The 22834-nt window shown below is 43.6% G+C and overlaps 1 long non-coding RNA gene across 2 annotated transcripts; it reads right to left on the bottom strand.

Annotated features, from left to right (window-relative positions):
- Window positions 1-3: 3 nt before the first annotated feature.
- LOC138811447 (uncharacterized) lies at window positions 4-20540 on the bottom strand. 2 transcript variants are annotated; one of them, XR_011367398.1, is made up of 3 exons: window positions 20083-20540; window positions 8887-8991; window positions 4-52 (listed from the first exon to the last, which is right to left on the bottom strand). It is a non-coding gene; the product is annotated as an uncharacterized lncRNA (long non-coding RNA). The 2 variants fall into 2 exon arrangements; XR_011367399.1 differs by lacking the exon at window positions 20083-20540 and adding an exon at window positions 10538-10613.
- Window positions 20541-22834: the final 2294 nt, after the last annotated feature.

The following is a 22834-nucleotide window of genomic DNA, read 5'->3' on the forward strand; positions in this document are numbered from 1 at the left end:
CCTCCATATTCTCTTAGGTCTCCTGCTCATTCAGAGGTTTCTCCAGCTCTCACTGAAAGGAAGAGGAAATATTTTAATTAATATACTTTGTGATTCCAAAAATAGGCTGTACATGTTCACAGTGGTCTCATATGTAAAACTCAGCACTCACAACACTCTGTTTACTTGAGGAGAAAAATTGGGCTAACAGAGGAAGTTGCAATAATGACTTCAGGGTGTATGCATTAGGGTCTTTCAAATATATGTTTTATCTTTTACCACTGTGAGCCAATAAGTGTGAAATCAGGTCCTCCTGGATGATGGATGTTGGGATACTGATGAGTGGAGGATTATAGCGAAAACAAACACAGAAGAAACTGCATTGAAATGGAGGAAAGTGGGGCAGAAAACCACTGACATGGTACATGGAGACAGGTCCCTCTTCTTTCCCAATGAAGACTTGCACTTATGCTCCAACCTAACCAGTATAACGAGTGTGCTCAAGAAAAGTTCGACCCAGTCATCTAGAGCCCACAGTAGGAGAAGCAGAGTCCAGGATGCCTCCTGACCCTCAGATCTATGGGCTTCAGCTCAAATGTAAAAAAAAAAACAAATAAGTATATAAACAGACAAGAAACATACATGGAAGGTAAGGTGATTACCTGCTGTAGCATTTGGAACAAAAACACCTTAAAAGACAAAGGTAAAAGGTTGTCGGATGAAGTCACCATGTGATCAAGCTGCAACCCCTACCACCTCTGAAGGTAAAGATACCTTCAGGCTACTTTTCCACTTGTCTTTCAGCCTGGGAAGGCCAGCTCAGTGTCAGATTTACTTTGACCAGAAACTCGGCTGCAGAATCCTGTAGCACCAGGCACTTGGCCTGAGTGTGTTACACGGAGACTATGCCAGGTATGCTGGGCTCACAGCACTAGTCATGCCTCCTGAAATGAATGAACTAGTGTGTAAGGGACTGATAAATAGTCACAAGAATCAAGTCTCTGTGAGAGCTTGGTGGACTCTACTACTACTCTTCCATGAGGCCTAGCGGACCATTGCCAAGGACACTGGGCACATGGGAGGATGCTGCTACTGCTACCTTGGAAACCATGTGGTAACCATGAGGACATCGACCAGAGACAGGGAGAGAGAGACAGACAGACAGACACAGAGACAGGGGGACAGAGAGACAGAAAGACACAGACAGAGAGACAGACAGATAGAGACAGAGCAATAGAGAGAGAATGGGCTGATCAGGCAAGTTTGAATCTCTTGGCAAGTATAAATTTAACAGTCATAACAAAATTTCATGAAACCAAAAAACAAATTTGGAGCTAATCCCCAAATAGTGTACCTATTAAATCTGATTTTTTAAAAGATGGTTTTACTGTAGAGCAAGCCTGCCTTGAACTCAAGACCCTTCTGCATTATCCTTCTAAATGCTGGGATTAAAGGTTTGCACTACCAGTCCATCATAAAAAGATCATCTCCCATCCTGAGCCTATCCAGGTGTACATCAAGGGTTGCACCTCTTAGAACATGCTTTTGTGACAGGAAATTCCAAAGGATTCATAGCTCTGGGTCAGATGCTACTACAACTCAGGAAATTACTAAGGTCTTAGGAGCTCCGATTGAGCACCCAGGGTCAATGACCAAGTAGTAGAACAAAAGATCGTACTACCACCCCTGTTACTCCGGAAAGCATGAGTGTTTTTGGATTTCTATGTCAGGAACCATGGAAAAATGCCAAATACATTATTTTACAACATCACAGGCAATCACAGGAGATTGTTTACAAACAGAATAAATGACTCAGTAAGTCATCCTATCAAGGGTAATGGGTTTCTTGGTAGTTACAAATATGGAAAAGAAAAAAAATCCTGGAAGAATATTTGGGGTGAGATTGCAATTGGAGGTGTCAGTGTGAACTCATGATTTTGAGTATATATAGATGGATATATATACATAGATTGGTGTACCAATAAGAAGTTGAGAAACTCAGGAGTTAAGAGCTTGAACACTGAAGTTTGAGACTAGTCCAGGCAGGAAAGTTTATTAGACTTCCCCTCCAAACCAACCAGCAAAAAGCAGGGCTTAAAGGGTGGCTCAATTACTAGGAAACAAGCGAAGCAAGCAAGAGGCTCTGAGTTTACATTTCTGTACTACTAAAAGAAATTAATATAAATTTAAATGTGTGTATGTGTAAATATACATGTATGTAGTTGTATATATCAATGCACATCCACATACATGCATACATGTATTTTGTATATTAATTTTATATATTTTCCAGTTGTCTTCTCCAAAAGGGCCTAGGAACAATAATATCTCAAAAGAAAAGATGTTGGTTTCTAAATGCCAACCAGCCACAGCTCCTGGGATAATAGTTTATTCAAAGGCCAGAGCATGGAAGGTACTAAATAAACATCAATCTTGAGTATTAGTGAAGAACAAAAGAACTTATGAGGGCTTAGGGGTAGAGTGCTTGCCTAGCATCCATGAAGCCCTGGGTTCTTCAATGCCACATAAAGAGGAAAAGCTGGAAGTGGCACTGTGGCTCAAGAGGTAAAGGGCTAGCCTTAAGCAAAAGAAGCTCAAGGATAGTGCCCCCAGGCCCTGAGTTCAAGCCCCAGGATTGGCAAAAAAAATTAAATTAAATTAAATTAAAGCACTAATAAAAGTCTTTTAGAAGGAGCTCCCACTGGCCAAGTCTGGAACCATTTGCACATCAAAACCATGACAGGAGTGGAATTACAACCCAATGCATTCAACAGGAATCCCTTAGCCAGTTCAGATATGAATAAATATGTAAATACATAAGTAAACTGTCAGTGGTGTGAGTAATGGTATATTTCCACAGCCTTATGTGTTTTCCCACACATCACTCAGTCACAAAGGGAAAGGAGAATTTTTACAGTAGAAAAACAGGCAAATTTGGCTATCTTCAAGTGATCAAAATTACCGACTTCAGGGGCTGGGAAGGTGGCTCAGTGGTAGAGCGCTTGCCTTGCATGCTCAAGGCCCTGGGTTCGATTCCTCAGCACCACATAAGAAAAAGCCAGAAGTGGCACTGTGGCTCAAGTGGTAGAGTGCTAGCCTTAAGCTGAAGAGCTGAGGGACAGCACCCAGGCCCAGAGTTCAGGCTCCACGACTGGACCCCCCCCCCAAAAAAAAAATTACCTACTTCACTGCTGGGACAAACTGATGTCCCCAGCCACCTGGTGGGATGCAGTGGGAGGCACACAGTGTCACTTCACGACAGCCTTCCAACCATGCAAGACCCAAGTCAACTCATGATAAATCTTCAGACAAGACTAAGAAAAACAATCGATAAAATAGAAGTGGCATATAATTTTGAAAACAGTCAAGAAAATCTTGAAAAATTTTCAAGATTGAAGAAGACGGCAGAGCCAGGACCAGTGAAGGCCATCTTGACTTCTGGACAGGATCTTTTCACTATCAAAACTATATCATGAGCCAGGCATTGGTGGTTCACGCCGGGAATCCTAGCAACTCAGAAAGCAGAGATCTGAGGATCATGGTTCAAAGCCAGCACAGGCAGGAATGTCCATGAGAATCTTATCTTTAATAAACTACCAGAGAACCAGAAGTGGTACCATGGCTCAAGTGGAGAGCCCTCGCCTTGAGGAAAAAGAGTTCAGGGACAGAGTCTAGGGTATACAACTGACAAGTAAACAAACAAACAAACAAAACCCCATAATTTGAGCTGGGCTACTCAGGAGACTGAGATCTGAGGATCATAGTTCAAAGACAGCCTGGACAGGAAAGTCCTTACCACTCAATAAACAGCCAGTATCACACTCATCTCCAAACTAGGCAAAGATCCAACAAAAAAAGAGAACTACAAAATAATCTCTTTGATGACCACATATACAAAGCTACTCAATAAAATTTAAGTCAAGTTGGTAGAGACCATAAACCTTATAGACCATGATAATGACAATGCGCCTCATGAAGGTTAAAAAGTGTTTGTGACTTTAAGTATCTCTATCCCACAATACTGTGAATTTTATGAAATGTATGTAATCACTTAATCTCAATTAAAAAATTAAAAACTTGAAAAAAAAGGTGTTAAAATGTTTCACAAATAATGACCTCATGGGCTGGGAAAGTGGCTCAGTGGTAGAGCGCTTGCCCTGCATGCTCGAGGCCCTGGGTTCGACTCCTCAGCACCACATAAGCAGAAAGAAAAAAGCTGGAAGTGGCACTGTGGCTCAAGTGGTAGAGCACTAGCCTTGAGCTGAAGAGATGAGGGACAGCGTCGAGGCCCAGAGTTCAGGCCCCACGAGCGGACCAAAAAGTAATTTAAAAAATTAAAAAAAAAACGAAATGAACTCATTACCTTACTCATGTAACTCTAACTCCTCTGTATAGCCTCTTTACAATAAAAGTTAAAAAAAAATAAGTGAAGGGACAGAGTTCACACTTTGAGTTCAAACCACAACACTGACTAACACACACACAGAAAATCCTGGTGCAGGAAAACAGCATAGATATGGTAGAATAGAAGTAGTGATGGGCTAGGAATGTGGCTTAGTGGTAGAGTGCTTGCCTAGCCTGCATAAAGCTCTGGATTCAACTCTTCAGTACCACATCAACAGTAAAAGCTGGAAGTGGCACTGTGGCTCAAGAGGTAGAGTGCTAGCCTTAAGCAAAAGAAGCTCAGTGACATTGCTCAAGCCATGAGTTCAAACCCCAGGAAGAAGAAGAAGAAGGAGGAGGAGGAGGAGGAGGAGGAGGAGGAGGAGGAGGAGGAGGAGGAGGAGGAGGAGGAGGAGGAGGAGGACGAGGACGAGGACGAGGACGAGGACGAGGAGGACGAGGAGGACAAGGAGGACGAGGAGGACGAGGAGGACGAGGAGGACGAGGACGAGGAGGACGAGGACGAGGAGGAAGAGGGTGGTAATAAAACTCGTTCCCCCACCCTGCCCCCTCTCACTGAGTAGGTTGAAACCAACTAGTTTTTCATGGCATTGGCAGACTTGTATATTCAGAATAAAGTGAGACTTCTGATGGAATGCCTGGAAAGGAAAATACCACCTCTAAGAAATTTTCAGGGATGTTTCCAGTGGCAGTTTAGGCTGTGATCAGATTCTAGAAAAATTGCGCTTAAAACTCAAACTTTCTATCACCAATAGAATAATGTTTTCATTCATTCAGTACAGTGTTTAGGATAACTACAAATTGCTAGAAATTTTCTCAAGAAATACCAAAGCCACTTAGGGTCAAAGCTTTTACATTCTAGCAAATAGCTACAAGAAAGGGGATGCTAGTGAATGGGAATGCTAGCTAGTGCTTTGGAAAATTGAGAGAGGACCTAATAATTAGATTTAGGTGACTTTGAAGAAAGGTACAAAAAAGAAGAGGAGAATGTTGCATGAGAGAAAGAGGAATGTGGAATGTTGAATGGAAGTGTGACGGAAAAGCACTCCTGTGTTGCAGTTCATGTGCAGGAGGTCAGGATTGAACCAAAAGTTCACCTCTGGCTGGGTTCTGGTGGCCCACATCTGAAATCTTAGCGACTCAGGAGGATGAGCTCTGAGGACCTGGTTCAAAGCCAGCCCTGGCAGGAAAGTGAGACATCTCTAATTAACCATCAGAAAACCAAGTGGAACTGTGGCTCTAAGTAGTGGAGTTCTAGCCTTTTGTGAACAAACAGTCTTAGAGAGATTCATGAACAGGAAGAGAGAAAGAGAGGTAATGGAAAGGAGAGAGGAGAGGAAGATGAGAAGAAGGGGAAGTAGAGGAGGAGATGGTATAGGTTAGAAGAGGAGGGAAGAGAGATGATGGGGGGAAAGGAGGAAAAAGGGGAGAGAGTGAAGTGAAATAAACAGAAACAGAATAAGAAAAATTACACAGACGTCAAGCCCCAGCTCTAGCATGTACTCACATACACACACACAAACAAAGAAAAAGGGAAAATAGTGAAATCAAGAGTACTTCTCTTAACATCACATTAAGAGAAGTACTCTTGATTTCATGAACCCTTAAATATGTATTTTAATGTTTTCGTTTCTTTCATGCATGTGTTTCTAACGCATTTATAAGATTATTTCTTTGTTGCTTTGTATGTCCCTCCCCCACAGTGTAACCCCCGCTTTCACTATATTTGATGTCAGTATTACATGTGGAGGAGATGGGGACAAACAAGTCGTTTAAGGATTCAGGTGGACCTGTTGCAACAATGAGAAGTACAAAATGTCATGTCAAAACCAGCTTTACAATGTCGGTGTGGGGGGGGGAGGGGGATATAATTGGGTGGGGGGAGGGGGGTAAAATTGGGTGGGGGGAGGGGGGAGGCAGGGAAGGGAAGTGAAGGGTAAACAAAGGAGGAGGCTGCAATGCTTGGTAAGAAATGTATGCATTATCCTGCCCATGTAATTGTCGCCCCCCTGTACAGTATGTTCTCAAATAAAATAAAATACAATTAAAATATATATATATATAAAAAAAAAGAGTACTTCTCTTCCACCGATCCTCTTCACTGAACACTGGTCCACATGGAATTTAAGATTCTTCAGCTCTCTTCATAACCTGGATCTCATCATTTCTCCTTTATTATTGCTGTCTACCCTATCATTCACCATGTACCCATCTTTGTCCTCTTGTGGCCTTCATTGCTTCGTTCACTAGAATCCCATCCATTCTTTGAGGGAATCACTGCTACTCAAATTTCCCTGAGCTGGATCAATGACAGCCCAGCCTTCCTCATGCTGAAAATCGCATCAGTCTGCTCTACAGTCTCTGCCTGCTATTCCCAGTGTACACATAGCAAAGGCCAGGTCTGCCCAATTCCTCCCCCTCATATGCTTGTCACCTAAAGGCAGCATCAGTCTCCACATAGCCTATCTGGGCAAAGCTAATGTCCTGCCTAAACCAACACAAATATCGCAGTGGTGAAGGCTCATATCTAATCTTCCTGAATTTCTGTTCATGTGGGAATACAGTTAGCCCAGGCAGGATGTGTCTACAGGCAGAGTCCATCCAGGCCCCGTCCATCCACAGGTACCACTATATCTCCATGCCTTCTCAGGTCTCCTTTTCCTTCATATATTTCACCATGTTTAGCTGAAACAAAGGGGTTATATTTTAACGTATACACTTTGTGATTCCAAAAATGCACTCTTGGTGTTCAGAATGATTGACTATTGAACATCATCTCCCCCAGCACAGTGGTTCACCCAGCATAAAAATTAGGGTATACTCTTCCATGAGGCCAATAGTCTTTCCCTTGGAACTGCCAAGGGAAAGCACCATACCCAAAGCCTGGTGCTCTGGGGAAAGGGTGTCAGCTGGCGGCCACTCTGGGGACTCATTGTGTCTCTACCAAGATAAGCTAACACTCAGTGCTGATCCACTTGTACAGTGCACATGTCCCTCCCTCCCTGTCAATTTGTCTACCAGCCCACCATCCCCTTTCTCCCACAACCATTTCTTAGGTCTCACTCACACAGCTGTGCCTCACATAAGCACACAAATCCCTTTCATAACAACACAGAAAACAAGGTATGCTACAGCAGACTAACAAAGTCAAATGCACTGCCTGATGCTGGAGGAGCTGCCTGTCATCCTAACTATCCCAGCAGCCTGTCTGGGAACACTTCATCTTCACTTAACTAGAAAAATGCAGGCCGGGAGCTATCATGTAATGGTAGTGTAATAAACAGCATGGCCAAAGGCATCCTCCTCCCCCCCACATGCTGAGCTCATTGTTCCCCTGGGCCTAGCTGTAGGGGGGGTCAAGAAGGGATGGAACAGTGGGCTTCGTGGGGGCAGGGCAATTAGTGGAGGTTGAAACTTTTATAGCTGTTGGAGTGGGGGAGGGGCCCAGCCTATATATAGGCTGTCTGTTCTGAGGAGTAGGGGCTGGGGAGAGACAGACAGCAAGAGGCTCCATCCAGAGCAGAGCAGAGCAGAGCAGAGCAGAGCAGAGCAGAGCAGGGACACCCTGTGAAGAGCTCTGAGGCCTGAGGATAGGCCACTGGAGAGGCAAGCAGAGGAGGAAGGAAGCAAAAGGAAAAGCCTTCCCCTTTGGAGGTTTGCAGACTATTTGGAGGTTTGCAAGTCTGGAGGTGTAACTCAAGTGATAGTAAACAAGACATGACCATGCCAGCTGAAAAGGAGAAAGCGTGAAAGAGGGAGGAAAAACCAGAGAGAGTCAGAGTCAAATTCATGAGCAGGAAGTGAAGGAGAGAGAATGGAAGTGTGCATGAAAGGAACAAGAAGTGGGATAGGGGAAATAGAATAGTAGAAGTTATGGGGAGAAAGAAAAGGGAAGAAGATGGTAGAGGAGGGAATGTGGGAAAAGGGAAGATAGGAAGGAGAAAAAAAGGAAACAATAAGAAAACAGCACTGAGGTCCAGCGTCCAAGTACCAGCATAAGCATACACACAAAAAGAAAAAGGGGAAAAAAGCATGGAGGAATCATGGAAATCAAAAGTACTTCCTTACACCTACCCTCTTCACTGACCACTGGTCCATGTGGAATTCAGTATTCCTCAGCTCCTTTCATAACCTAGCTCCTGTCATTTCTCATTTAGGTTTAGTGTGCATCCTGTCATTTACCAGGTACTCATCTTTGTCCTCTTGTGGCCCTCAGTGCTTCTCTTACCAGAATCCCATCTCATTCTGCACCCCAAATAGCCCTGACCTGGACTCCTCATCCACCAGGAGGCCCAAGCCCAGCTCTAGCTGCAAATCTCAAGTCTTCTCTTCAGGCTCAGCCTCCTGATCCCAGTGCACACATAGCAAAGGCCTAACTCCTCCATTACACACTTGTCACCAAAGGCAGCATCAGCCTCAGCAACTGCCTCTGTGTGCAGATCTAATGTCCCTGGCTGAATCAACACTAATAGCCCAGGGGTGGAGGATCACATCCAATCTTACCCAACTTCTGCTCATGTACAGATGCACTCATCCCAGGCAGGGTCCATCCAATATCTTCATGCTTTCTTAGGCTTCTTGCTCCTTCACAGATTTCTCCACCTCTAGCTGAGAGGAAGGAAAAGTATTTTAATTCATACATTTATGTGATTCAAATTTGGTGGGGGGGGAGGATTGGGAATGAGGGTGGGGGGAGGATGGAAGGGATGGGTAGGGGAAACAAAGGAGGAGGCTACAATGCTTGATAAGAAATGTACTCATCTTGCCCATGTAATTGTAAACCCTCTGTACAGTATTTTCCCAATAAAAATTTTAAAAATAAATAAATAAAAAGAAAAAAATGAGCTCTGGATGTTCAGAATTCTGCTCACCAGCACTCTGATACCCTAAGAACAAAAACAGGGCTCTGCTATTCTTCCATGAGGCTTAGAGCCTTCTCATGGGAACTGAAGGGGAGAGGAAGAACAATGCCCAAATTCTGGGTGTTAGCTGGGGGACTCTGGGAACTCACAGAATCTCTACCCAGATATGACATCACTCAGTGTTCAAACCCTTCAATTTTGCACCTACTTCTCAACCTGTGCATTTGGCATAGCAGCCTACCACACCTGTCCTTCCCCCAACCATTTTCAAGGTGTTCCTCACACACCTGTCCCTCAGATAACTACACATCAGAGGAGCCATCCTGTGCTACACCAGTTTAACAAGATCAAAAGCATTGCTGATGGTGGTTGATCATGCCTGTAATCCTAACTCTTCCAGAAGCTAACACCCCGAAGATCACAGTTAAAGCCAACCTGGGCAGACTTCATCTTCAATTAACTAGAAAAATCCTGGCTTGGAGGTGTGACTCAAGTGGTACAGCACCGGTTATGAACATTCAAACTCAAAGAGAAGATCTAGAGAGGCAGGAAAGAAAAAGACAGATTTATGAGGACAGAGGAAGGGAGAAGGGAAGAGAAGAAGAAGAGAAGAAGAAAGAGAATAGGAAAAGAGGAAGAAGAGGAAGAGATGAATAGTCTGGAGGGAAGTTACCTGGAAAAGGGGAGAGAGGAAATGGGGAGAAAGAAGAGAGAGAAAAGGAGACACAGAGAAAATCACCCAGTTCAAGTGCCAGTACCAGCACACACTCACAAATACATACCCACAACAAAAAGAAAGGAACGGAAAGGACTGAGAAAATAAGGAAAATAACACTATTTCCCTTCCCATCCACCCTCTTCACTGGAGACTGGTCCATGTGGAATTCAGGAGTCCTTAGCTTCATCTTCTCAGCTGTCTTTCAGCATCAGTGTCAACCTTGCCTATCAGGAAGGTGCCCATCCTTTGCCCTCTTTTGTTCTGCATTGCTTCTTCTCAATGGAATACATTCTCAACCTGTTAGCTGTGCTCTATTCCCCAAATAATCCTGAACTGGATCATTGATCCAACAGAAGTCACAGCCCACCTTCTGCTGCAAATCTCATCAGCTGCTTTGCAGGCTCAGCCTCCTGACCCTTGTGCACACATAGCAAAATCAGGTGTGCCGAAATCCTCCCTATTACATGCTTGTCAGCTGAGGCAGCATCAGACAAAATCACTTGCTATGTGGAAATCTAATGCCGCTGGAGAAGCGAACACAAATAACCCAGTGATGGATCATATCCAAACATACTGAATTTCTGCTCATGTCCCAATACAGTCATATCAAGCAGGGCCTATCCATAGGCAAAGTCCATCCAGGCCCCGTCCATCCACAGGCACCAATATATCTCCATGCTCTCTCATGTATCTTGCTGCTCCTTCCTAGGATTCTCCACCTGGTGCTGAAAGGAAGGGTAATGTTTTAATTTATAAAGTTTGTGGATCTAAAACTGGGCTCTGGATGTTCAGAAGGTTCTAATACTTTAGACTCAGGTCTCCCAGTAATCTTTCTTCCCTAGGGGAACAAAATGTACTTGCTATTTCTCATGAGGCCTAGAGACTTCAACAGAGAAAAGCCAAGAGAAAGGAAGCACTGTGCTGAAGCATGGTGCCCTGGAGAAGGGGTGACACCTGGGGGCCTCTGAGGGGACTCCCAGAATCTCTATCAAGATATCCCAATTCTCAGTGCAGACACTCTTGAACAGTATACATGCCTTGCCTCTCTATTGATTGTACACACTATCCCACAGCCCCCTTCAACATCCATTTGTAACTTGTCCCTCACACAGCTGTCCCCCAGACAAGTACACAAATCCCTTTTTCCACATTAGAAAAGCCAACCTGTGTCTCACCAGATGAACAAGGTCAAAAGTACTGCCATATATGTATGGTTCTAGACGGAAATCCTAACTATTCCAGAACTTCACACCCAGAACAGAGTACTTAAAGCCAGCAAAAACACAGCATAGAAATGTAGGCTTGGCATCTAATCTTTAATAATGGAGCTAAAAAGATAGAATTGAAGAAAGACATCCTCTTCAGTAAATGGTGCTGGCAAAATTGGTTAACTACTTGTAGAAAACTAAAGCTAGATCCTTATATATCATGCTGCACAGAATCAACTCCAAATGCATCAAAGACCTCAGAGTCAAAGCAGACACTCTGAAAACATTACAGGATAGAATAGGAGAAACCGTAGGTCTCCTTGGCATGGGTCCAAATTTTTTTAATAGAGACCCAGAAACTCAACAAATCAAAGAAAGGTTGGACAAATGGGAGTGCATGAAATTGCAGAGCTTCTGCATGGCAAAGGACATAGCTAGCAAGATCAATAGAAAGCCCACGGATTGGGAGAAGGTCTTCATACAACGGACAAGGGTCACATAACTAAAATATACCTGGAACTCAAAAAATTAAATCCCCCAACAACAAATCTTCAAAGAAACAACTGCCCAACAATTAAGTCGGCTAATGACTTAAAGAGAAACTTCTCTGAAGAGGAAAGAAGTATGGCCAATAGACACATGACCAATAGACACATGACCAATAGACACACCTCCCTAGCCATAAATGAAATGCAAATCAAAACAACATTGAGATACCACCTCACCACAGTTAGGATGGCTAAAATCAAGAACTCTAATAACAACAGATGCTGGAGTGGAACTTTACTGCATTGTTTTTGGGAGTGTAAACTTGTCCAACCACTTTGGATAGTAGTATGGAGGTTCCTCAAAAGACTCCACATAGACCTCTCCTATAACCCAGCATTCCCACTTTTGGGCATTTACCCAAATGCTCACAAACAATACCACACTAAAGCTACTAGCGAAACTATGTTTACTGTAGCATTATTTACCATAGCTAAGATATGGAACCAACCCAGATGCCCCTCAGCAGATGAATGAATCAAGAAAATGTGGTATATATACACAATGGAATTCTATGCCTCCATCAGAAAGAATGACATTGCCCCATTTGTTAGGATATGGTAAGACTTGGAAAAGATTATATTAAGTGAAGTAAGCCAGGCCCAAAGAAACATAGGTCCCATGGTTTCCTTTATTTGCAATAACTAGTATATATCTGAGTCAAGCAGAAACAGTCAGATAAGTTGATGTAATGGGGAAATGAACCCTAAGGTATGTATTCAAATGTTTTTTTTTCTTTCATGGGATTGTTTCTAAAACATAAGATTATTTCTTTGTTGCTTTGTATGTCCCTCCCCAACAGTATAATCCCTGCTTTCACTGTATTTGATGTTGGTATAATTTGTGGAGGGGAAGGGAAAAAACAAATCTTTTAAATAGGGAATACAGGTGGACTTATTGCAACAATGCGATGTACAAGTCGTTATGTTGAAAACAAACTTTACAACTTTGGCAGAGTAGGGGTGAGGGGAGAGGAGGATTGGAGGAGGGAGGATTGACTGGGGGGGGCGGGGGAAGGATGGGAAGGGATGTGAGGTGAGACAAAGGAGGAGACTACAATGCTTGATAAGAAATGTACTCATTATCTTGCCCATGTAATTTTAACCCCTCTGTACGGTATTTTCACACACAAAAAAAGAAATGCAGGCTTGGAGGTTGGAATCAAGTGGTAGAGCACCTGTGATGTACATGCAAACTGAAAGAGAAAGAGAGGAGAGATAGAGACAGAGACAGAGGCAGAGAGACAGATTCATTCAAATATCTGCTCATGTGTAGACAGTCATCCCAGGCCTGGTCCATCCACAGATATCACTATATATCCATGCTTTTTCAGGTCTCTTGTTTTTTAACATGTTTATACACCTCTACCTGAAAGGAAAGAAAATTAGCTTAATTCATACACTTTTCCAGTGTAACCAGGGACTCTGTTTGCTCAGAATGTTCTCAAATTTGAAACTCAGCTCCCTCAGCACTCTGATTCCCATTAGAGAAATTTGGACTCCCAGGGCAGTTGCAATTGTAAGTAACCTGTGTAGGAAATCGGGTCTTTAAAATTTACTATTTTTTTTTTACTGTGAGTAAATAAGTCTGAAATAAGGGACTTTTGGATGATGGCATAATGTTAGAATGGTGATTAGGTGTAGACAGAACACACAAGAAACTGCATTAAAATGGAGGAAAGTTGGGGCAGAAACTACCCTCATGGTCCATGGAGACAGTTCTCTCTATTTTCCCAATGAAGATGTGCCCCTGAGTTTCGACACAGCCAGAGTAAATAGTGTTCTCAGGAGTTTTACACAGTCACCTAGAGACTGCCAAAGGAGAAACGAGTCCAGGATGCCACCTTCCCCTAAGATCCCCCTGAAGCCCAAGGGCCTCACTTTAAACCTAAGTAAACAAACTAGGTAAGTAAGTAGGAAAATATGCAACATATCTGGAAGGTGAGATGATGACCTACTGCAGCATTTGGGACACAAACACCTTAGTGTTCAGAAACAAATGGGAAAAGTTGTTTAATAAAGTGACATTACTTGAAAGTAAGGGATTGAGGTGTATTCACCAAGCTCAGAAGGTACAGACAGCTTGAGGCCACATTTCAGCCTACTTTTCAAAATTTAAAAGTCAGCTGCTTGTCAGCTGTCCTTTCACTAGAAAGAATGCTAGCTGGAGAACCCCCTAGCTATGCTAGGACTATGCCTGGCTATGCTGGATTGAGACCTTTGCTGAGGATACTGGGCACACAGCAGTGTGAACTTCCTGTATGACTCCCTCCCCTCCTGCAGCTCTTCAATTCCACACCTCTCTGATTTTCCACACCCTAGTGCTGTGGCAGAGTGCTGCACATCTTTCTCTGGAACAGCTTTGTTCTTAAGCTGTGGACATTAGTTTTTGGGCTTCACACAGTACCAGAGTTTGTGAAAAATGGCGACTATCCTGTGAGCCACACTCTTCCAGCCCCATCACTTATTCCATCTGGAGGCTATGGATTCCCCGTGTGGCTGCCAAGAGGGAAGGGCATTTTCAACCAAGTGTCAACTCTCTAGTCTGCTCAGCCAGCTAAAAGAATCCTGGCCCCAGATTAAGCTAGTACTGGAGCTTTGTGGGGAGCAGAGTGGAAGGACAGGCAGACTAGGACCTTGGCCTCTCTTCAGAGGCAACTGTTTGTTATCATCTGGCAATTGAAATTCTGAGGGCAAACTGAAGGTGTTAAGTTGTGCAGTGAAGCTGACTCCCCTTCATTGAGAGAGGGCTAGTGCAAAGTTCCTGAGGAGTTGTACACAGTGGAATAGCTAAAGTCATCATTTTCCACTCCACACTTCTGGCACTCTCTTTTTAGTTTTCTTGGATGACCAGATAGGTACTCATGGCTTCATTGAATGCCCTGTCCTGGATTGCCTTTTCAATGTCAGCTATATTGTACCCCATGTCACACAGAACTGTGACACTAATGGAGTCCAGCTTGCTGGGCAGTGGCTCATCAGGAAGCAGGCCAAACCCCACATCTACAGCCAGCCATGGGTTTCTTAGTGACATCCACAGTCAGCAGTTTGGAAAGTACATTGTGTCTCTTCGCAGATAGATAAAAGGGAGCTGTGTACATGGCCTCAAGGATGTGTAGCCATGTCTGCCATCTTCCTCCCTTCAAATGGGAACTTTCCTGTTGTCCTCACATACAGAAGCATACCTGGGATCTAAATGTCCTGTTTATAGACATCATAAATTTTGTAAAGGAACATTTCACGAGGTCTGAATATCAAGGCTCCACAAAACCACTTTAGCAACTGCCCCAGCAACACCGTGATGCTCAGCCCCAAATCACTGACTTTGGCATTGCATTTGCCATCCAACAGGATGTTCCTGGGCTTCAGGTATCTGTGTGTGATTTCGTTCTTGTGAAAGTATTGCATAGCACTCACCATCTGCTTGAACAGCCTCCTGGCTTCATAATTGACTAGGTGGTGGCAGGAGGATTTGCCAGTCAACCCTATCCTGTACTGGCTGTTGTTACTACATTTTGTCACAACTCACTTTCAAGGCCTTTTGAGTCAGGGTGGGTGGAGTTCCTGCCTCTTGTCTCTTGAAAGGTTATTCATTTGCTTTGAAATTAAAATGTCATCAATTTGAAATTATTTACATTGTTTCAAAACCAAACAAATTGATGTTTGTATGTTTTTTGGTCATGTGCGGGCTGGAACTCAGGGCCTGGGCACTATTCCTGAGCTCTAATGCTCAACCACTTTGAGCCACAATGCCACTTACAGTTTCCTGGTGGTTAACTGAAGATAAGTGTCTCATGGGCTTTCTACTCATGGTGGCTTTGAACCTAGAACCTCAGATCTCTGTCCCCCAAGGAACTAGGATTACAGGTGTGAGCCACCAGTACCTGGCACAAATAGGATTTTAAAAAGATGCCAAGTTTAACCTTAGGATAAGACCATGAGGTCCGAAGGGCTGAGACCTTACCATAACTGTTGCTGAGTAGTTCAAGTTCTTGTCTGCCATTGCTCTGTAAAGGACTCTCTGTTTATCTGAGTTTGCCCATAGCAATGTTTTTATTTTGTATTTTATTTCATTTTTAAAAGGTTTCAGTGACATTATTTTCCAAATATGTTTATGGAACAGCCACCATTGTCAATTGCCGGAAGTGGAAAATTTCCCAAGGTGTTATTTTTAATAAGTCATTACTAACTATTATGATGCAGGATGGAACTCTTAATGGCTCTTGAAGGAAGATAGAATCTTTCCTAATTAGGTTTTTATATTCTATAAGTAATTGTACAGGACTCAGAATGTGCGTTAGTGGTAGAGTGCTCACCTAGCATGCACAAAGCTCTGCTTTTGCTTCCTCAGTTCCACATACATAGAAAAGCCAGAAATGGAGCTGTGGCTCAAGTGCTAGAGTGCCTCAAGCAAAAGAAGCTCAGAGACAGTGCCAAGGCCAAGTTCAAGACCCAGGACTGGCAAAAAAAAAAAAAAAGAGACAGGGGTAAATGATCTGAATAGAAATTTCCAAAAAGAAGAAATGCAAATAGGCAAAAATATATGAAAAAATGTCCAGTGTCTATAGCCATGCTGGAAAACTTTTTAAAAATCAAAATGATAGAAAGATAACACATGCTGGCCAGGATGAAGAGAGAACTCCTGTCAGACAGATTGTAAATTGATACAAGCATTATGGCAAACAGTTTGAAGGTCTCTAAATAAATACATGAACTCAAGTACAATTATAATATGTCTATTTCTAGATTATTTATAGCAGCTCAGGTATAGATTCAGTCTAAATGTCTATCAATGGAGAAATTGGTAATGGTCTCTCTCTTTCACACACATATATACATGCACACACACATACATACTCACACACACATACACACACACATACACACACACACACACACACACACACACACACACACACAAAGGAGAATTTTCCAAGCATAACAGTGATTGGAAAGCTATCATTTCGTGACAAATGGAAGCAAAGATTAAGTAAAGTTATCGAGACAAATGGCCCAGGATCGCTCAGATATGTAGAGAATAATGTTGACCATGGACTAGTGCTGGCCAGAGGTTGGGAAGGAGGGATGAAAAGGGGGAAGGTGAGGTTTGTTTGATCAGTGTGTGTCATGTCCTGTGTACGATTACTACTTGCTTATAAAAAGCATCAATATTAAGATAGTCATCTTCTATTTCCAGAAGAGAACCATTTCTCTCTGCCTAGATGACACCACTGCAGCCTAGGCCCCTGCCCCTGTCCCTAGCTGGTCTTCCCATTCCCCCTTCCCTGTCCCTCCCAAAATCATCCTTGTAAACACAACCCACAGCATACTATTCTCTGTCTGTTTATGAGTGTGGGTGGGTGCAAGCACAGGCCAATACGTGGGCTTGAAGTCCATGTTCAAGGTGAGTGTTCTACTCCTTAAGCCACAGCTCCACTTCCAAGTTTTCTGGGGTCATGCACTTTCCTACACAGGATAGATTTTAATAATGACCTGGCAGCAGCCAGCCATAGAATACTTTTTTTATCTGCATGCATGTTGTTTTTACTATAGCACCATTCACAATAATATAGGGTATCATTCAAGTGTCAATCACTGGACCAATAAAAAGACAGTACATACATATTGTAGTACATTATTCAGCCTAAAAAAATAAACAATAAATTTTCCTGGCTCTGGTGGCTGCTGCCTGTCATCCTAACTATACATGAGATAGGAGGATTGAAGTCAAAGCCAGCCCAGGCAGGAAAGTCCATGAGACTCTTACTTCAAATATCCATCAGAAAACCAGGAATGGAGCTGTGCTTCAAAGAGGTAAAGTGTTAGCCTTGAGCTAAATGCTCAGGGACCACTTACTGGCCCTAATTCAAGCACCAAAAAGGAACCAGAAAAAAGAAACCAACACTCAGACACTATGGATGGAACTGGAGGACACTCAGTTTCATGAAGTAATACAGGCAGAGGAACACCAATATCAAACATACCCTTTCATATAGGAAGAAATGTGGCTTTAGAATAGACAGGAGAACTACAGGACATTGTTGAAGCATGATGGGTCACCCCTCTGCCCACAGCCTCGTTTGGTGAAGGAGGCTTCTCTGATCCTGTCTCTCTCCACTGAGCCCAGGCTTCCTTGCTGCAGCCACACTGGCATTTGTACTGTACCAGCTGGGGGCCACTGCTATTCCAACTGCCTGGAATGCTTTTCCCAACACCCAGCTGCTCAATCCCCTATCCTTCCCCAAAACCCCCTTGCCAAACAGGTCTCCTCTGATACTTAAAAATAAAACCTTGTGCACATGTGTACACAACACACATCTGCAAACACACAAAAACATAGAGTATTTCGAACACTCATCCTGAATTTTTCTGCCTTAATCTTCATTTTCATATATACTATGTGGTATTTTTGTAAAGTTTGGGTATTCTCATTCTCCATGCTTGAGTGTAAACTCACAAAGAGAGGTATTTTTATGCTGTTCCCAGCATTCTGTCAGTCTTCAGCATGATGTGACTGATCCTGTGGGCACTCAGTAAATGTCCATTGAATGAAAGCCTACCTATTCCCTCACACACTTATTCAACAAGTATACTGCCATACATGGTCAAAGCTCTTTCCCACTGTTTTCCCATGACTCCTCTCCAGAGCCCCTGTCACCCTTGCCTCGTGGTCTCCCCACCTGTGTTTCCAAGCCCTTTGCCTGAAGTTTCTGCCCCTCAATCTTACATATGGAGATGGTGTACACACACCAAATAACCTGTTCCTCCTCTGGGAAGCCTTTCCATACCACCTCAACTCCTCACTCGAGTTCTTCCAAGTCTCTCTGCAAGCCATGAACCCGTCCTAGATAATGGTCTGTGTGACATTGTAGCTAACCTGTGGAATCCTCATCCTTAGGCCAACTTTTCGTCTTCTCTCCAAGTGCTGAGCCAAATGCACTCCATCTGTTCCACAAAGGTTTAGGAGTGTTCTAGCATGCACATGCATTATACTGTCAATTGAAAAGTCAAAGTAAGACCTGAGTTTTAGAGAGTGAGCTCATCTGGCCCCTTAAGACAAGACTGGCATGAAATCATAAAATGACTTGCCTCCTGCTTGGCACAAGGCCCTGGCCACAGCCTCAAGGGTCCACAATGCCCCTCTCCCACATCTCCTTAATGCAACCCAATACTGAAATCCTACCCAGTGCAGCAGTGATTAGGCACCCTCTCTACTGCTCTGGGACTACTAGAAACTAGCCTCAAGACAAACCCACTGACATGAACTGAAGTCTACTCCCTCATTTCAGGACGCCTGAGACAAAGAAAAAGAACTTAGAAACCATGGAAATTCACAGTTCTTCCCTCCCGACCCACCCACTTCACTGAACAATGATCCATGTGGAATTCAGGTGTCCCTAGTTTCCTCCTCTCAGCTCTCCTTCAGCATTAGGGTCAGCCCTGTCTATCAGCAAGGTGCCCATTTCTTGTATACTTTTGGCTCTCAGTGCTTCTGTCACAAAAATCCTATCTTATTCTCTGGGAAGAGCTCTGTTTCCTAAATAACCCAGAGGTATACCCTGTTTCACTGGGAGCCTCAGTCTTCTCCTGCTGCAAATCTCATCAGTCTGCCCTACATGCTCAGCCTCATGACTCCAGTGAACATACAGCAGAAGTCCAATGTGTCCAATTCCTCCTCATCACACACCTGTCACCCAAAGGCAGAATCACCCTCAGTACTTCCTCTGTGTAGAAATCTAATGCCCTGCTGAACAAATATCCCAGTGGTGGAGGTTCATATCTAATCTTACTGAAGTTCTGCTCATGTCTGCATGTACTCATCTCCATCCACATGCTCCTATATTTTCATTCTTTCTTAGGTCTCTTGCTCATTCAAAGGTTTCTCCACCTCTAGTTGATAGGAAGGAAAAGTATTATATTTCCTACATTTTTTGGTTCAAAAATGGGCTCTGGAGGTTTATAGTGTGGCAATATTTGAAACAGCTTCCTCCACACTATGTGCCCTAGGACAATAATCAGGCCCTACTCTTCTTCCATAAGACCTAGAGGCTTCCCCTGAGAACTGCCAGGGAAAAGGAAACACCAAGCCCAAAGCCTGGTGCTCTGGGGAAGGGGGGTGTCAACTGGAAGCATCTTTGTGGACTCAAAGGGTCTCTCCTAAGAATCTGACATGTCTCAGTGCTGAAACCCTTGTATTATGGAAATGTAATTCTCTGTCCATTTTCCACAGCAGCCCAACCCAACACCCTTTCCTTCCCCCAAACATTTCTAAGTTGTCCCTCATACAAGTATACAAATTCCTTTTGTAATTACAGAGAAACCAACCTGTGCTGTACCGTCACAAATTCTAGGTGCTGGAGGCTCACCTGTATAATCCTAACTACTGCACACGCTGACACTGAGAAGACTGTAGATAAAGCCAGCTTGAGCAGACTCCATGTCCAACTCAGTAGAAAATCAGGACTAGAAGAGTGACTCCACTGGTAGAACATCAGCCAGAAACACATTCACACTCAAGAGAGAGAAAGGGAAAGAGGGGGAGAAGGAAAATGGACAGAGAGAAAAACAGAGGGACATGCATACATACCTAAAGACAGAGAGACAAAGAGACAAATTCAGGAGAAAGGATTGAGTGAAAAGAAATGGGATAGGGAGAAGAGAAAGATTAGAGGGAGGAGAAAAGGAGAGGGTGTAAAAAAGGAGAGATTAAAGACATTAGAGGGAGGAGGGCCCAAGGAAAAGCCACAGAGGGAAAAGGAGACTGAGAAAGAGAAAAAGAACAAAGTTCAAGCCAGCACACTCCCAAATGCATACACACAACAAACAAAAAGACAAGAAAAAGCATTGAGAAATCATGGAAATTAATAGTACTTCCTTCCCCACCCACCCTATTCACTGAACACTGTTCCATGAGTTCAGCATTCCTTACATTCCTCCTCAGGTCTCTTTCAGCATCAGTATCAACCCTGTCTTAAACCAGTTATGCATCCTTTGCCTATTTGGACCCTTATTGCTTCTCTCACAGGAAACCCATCTCATTCTTTGAGAATAGCATTGCTTCCCAAATACCCCTGAGCATTACCACTGATCTACCAGGAGCCCCAGCCCTCTTCTTACTGCTAATCTCATTAGTCTACTCTGCGGGTTCAGCCACCTGACCCAGTGTACACATAGAAAAGGCCAGGTTTGCCCAACTCCTCCCCATCACACACTTGGCACCCAAAGGCAATATCAATCCTCAGCACTGCCTCTGTGTGCAATTCTAATGCCCTGGGTGAACAAATACAAATATTCTAGTGTGAAGGCTCACATCTTACTGAATTTTGTTCTTGTGGGAAAGCAGTCATCCCAGGCCACCCAACCACGGGTGTGGTCCATATACAACCAAAGTCCATCCAGGCTATGTCCTTAAACAGATCCCAGTTTATCTCCATGATTCCTCAGGTCTCCTGTTCCTTGATCACCTCTAGCTGAAAAGAAGGGAATGTATTTTAATTCATACACTTTGTGATTCCAAAAATTGCCTCTTGATGTTCAGAATTTTCAAATATTTAAACTTGGCTCTGATAGCATTCTTTATTCCCCAAGGAGAAAAATTGGGCTCTGCTATTCTTCCATGAGGCCTAAAGTCTTTACTGGGAAACAGAAGCACCATGTACAAGCTGGGTGCTCTGGAGGGGGCCTCTCTGGGGACTCATAGAGTCTCCACTAAGAATCTGACACCTCTCAGTGTACTTGTACAGTGCACATGTCATCCTTCCCTGTCCATTTACACTAACCCATCACCCCTTCCTTCCACAAACAATTTTTTTAATTTAATTTAATTTTATTTGTGAACATACTGTACAGAGGAGTTACAATTACATGGGCAGGATAATGCGTACATTTCTTACCAAGCATTGCAGCCTCCTCCTTTGTTTACCCTTCACATCCCTTCCCAGCCTCCCCCCTAACCCCCAATCCCAATCCTTCTCCTTCCCCCCCTCCCCCCCCCCACACCGACGTTGTAAAGCTCGTTTTGGACATGACAACTTGTACTTCTCATTGTTGCAACAGGTTCCACAAACAATTGTAAGGTGACTCTTACACAGCTGTCCCTCACATAAATACACAAATCCCCTTTCAAAATAGAGAAACTAACCTTTGCCACACCAGATTAACAAAGCCAATTGCATTCCCTGATGCTGTAGGCTCTTGTCTGTAATCCTACCTATCTCCCAAGGTGACACCTTGAAGACTGCATTTACAGCAAGTCTGGGAAATCTCCATCTTCAAGGAAATAGAGAAATGCAAGCCTGAACTGTAACTCAAGCAGGAGAGAACCAGACATAGCCATGAAAACTGAGAAAGAAAAAAAGAGGAAGACAGAGTGGGAGAAAGGGAAAGAGGGAAAAAAGGGAGAAGTGCACAGAGAGAGGAGGAGTGAGGGAGGTGGATGGAGAGAGAGACAGATTCAAGGGCAGGAAGAGAGTGAGAGGGAATGGTAGAGGGTAGTAGTAGAACATCAAGAAGAGGAACAGGAGAAGTAGAATAGGAGTAGTTATGGGAGGAATGAAAACAAAGGAAGAAAAATGGTGGGCAGGGGCAGGGAGAAGGTGAGAAAAGTGGAGAGAGAACAGAGAAGGCAAAGGAAATAGAGCATAAGAAAAAAAGCACTGAGGTGTAGCAGCACACACTCACACATACCCACAACAAACAAAAGGAAAAAAAATAAAAGAATAGGAATTGAGAAATCTTACAAATCAACAGTTAATTCCTTCCCAACCACTGTCTTCACTGGGTGGAAAATGTCTAGTGTGCCCGACCAGCTAAAAGAATCTAGGCCCCAAATGTAGCTGGAACTGGAGCTCTGAAGGGTATAGAGTGGAAGGACAGGCAGACTGGCACTTCGGGCTCTCAAGAGGTAACTGAAATTTTGAGGACAAGCTGGAGGTGTTATATCCTGAAGAAAAGGTGGCTCTTTTTCGTGGAGAGGGCTGGTGGGATTGTCATCAGGAGGTGTGCATGGTGGACTAGCCAAAGGCATGGTTTTTTATTCCACACTTCTGGTATTCTCCTTCAAGTTTTCTTGGATGAGCAGGTAGGTGCCCATGGCTTCATTGAATGCTGTGTCCTGGA

Source organism: Dipodomys merriami, unplaced genomic scaffold (genome assembly GCF_024711535.1).
Source record: "Dipodomys merriami isolate MVZ:Mamm:240054 unplaced genomic scaffold, mDipMer1.0.p SCAF_53, whole genome shotgun sequence".
NCBI classification, from domain to species: Eukaryota; Metazoa; Chordata; class Mammalia; order Rodentia; family Heteromyidae; genus Dipodomys; species Dipodomys merriami.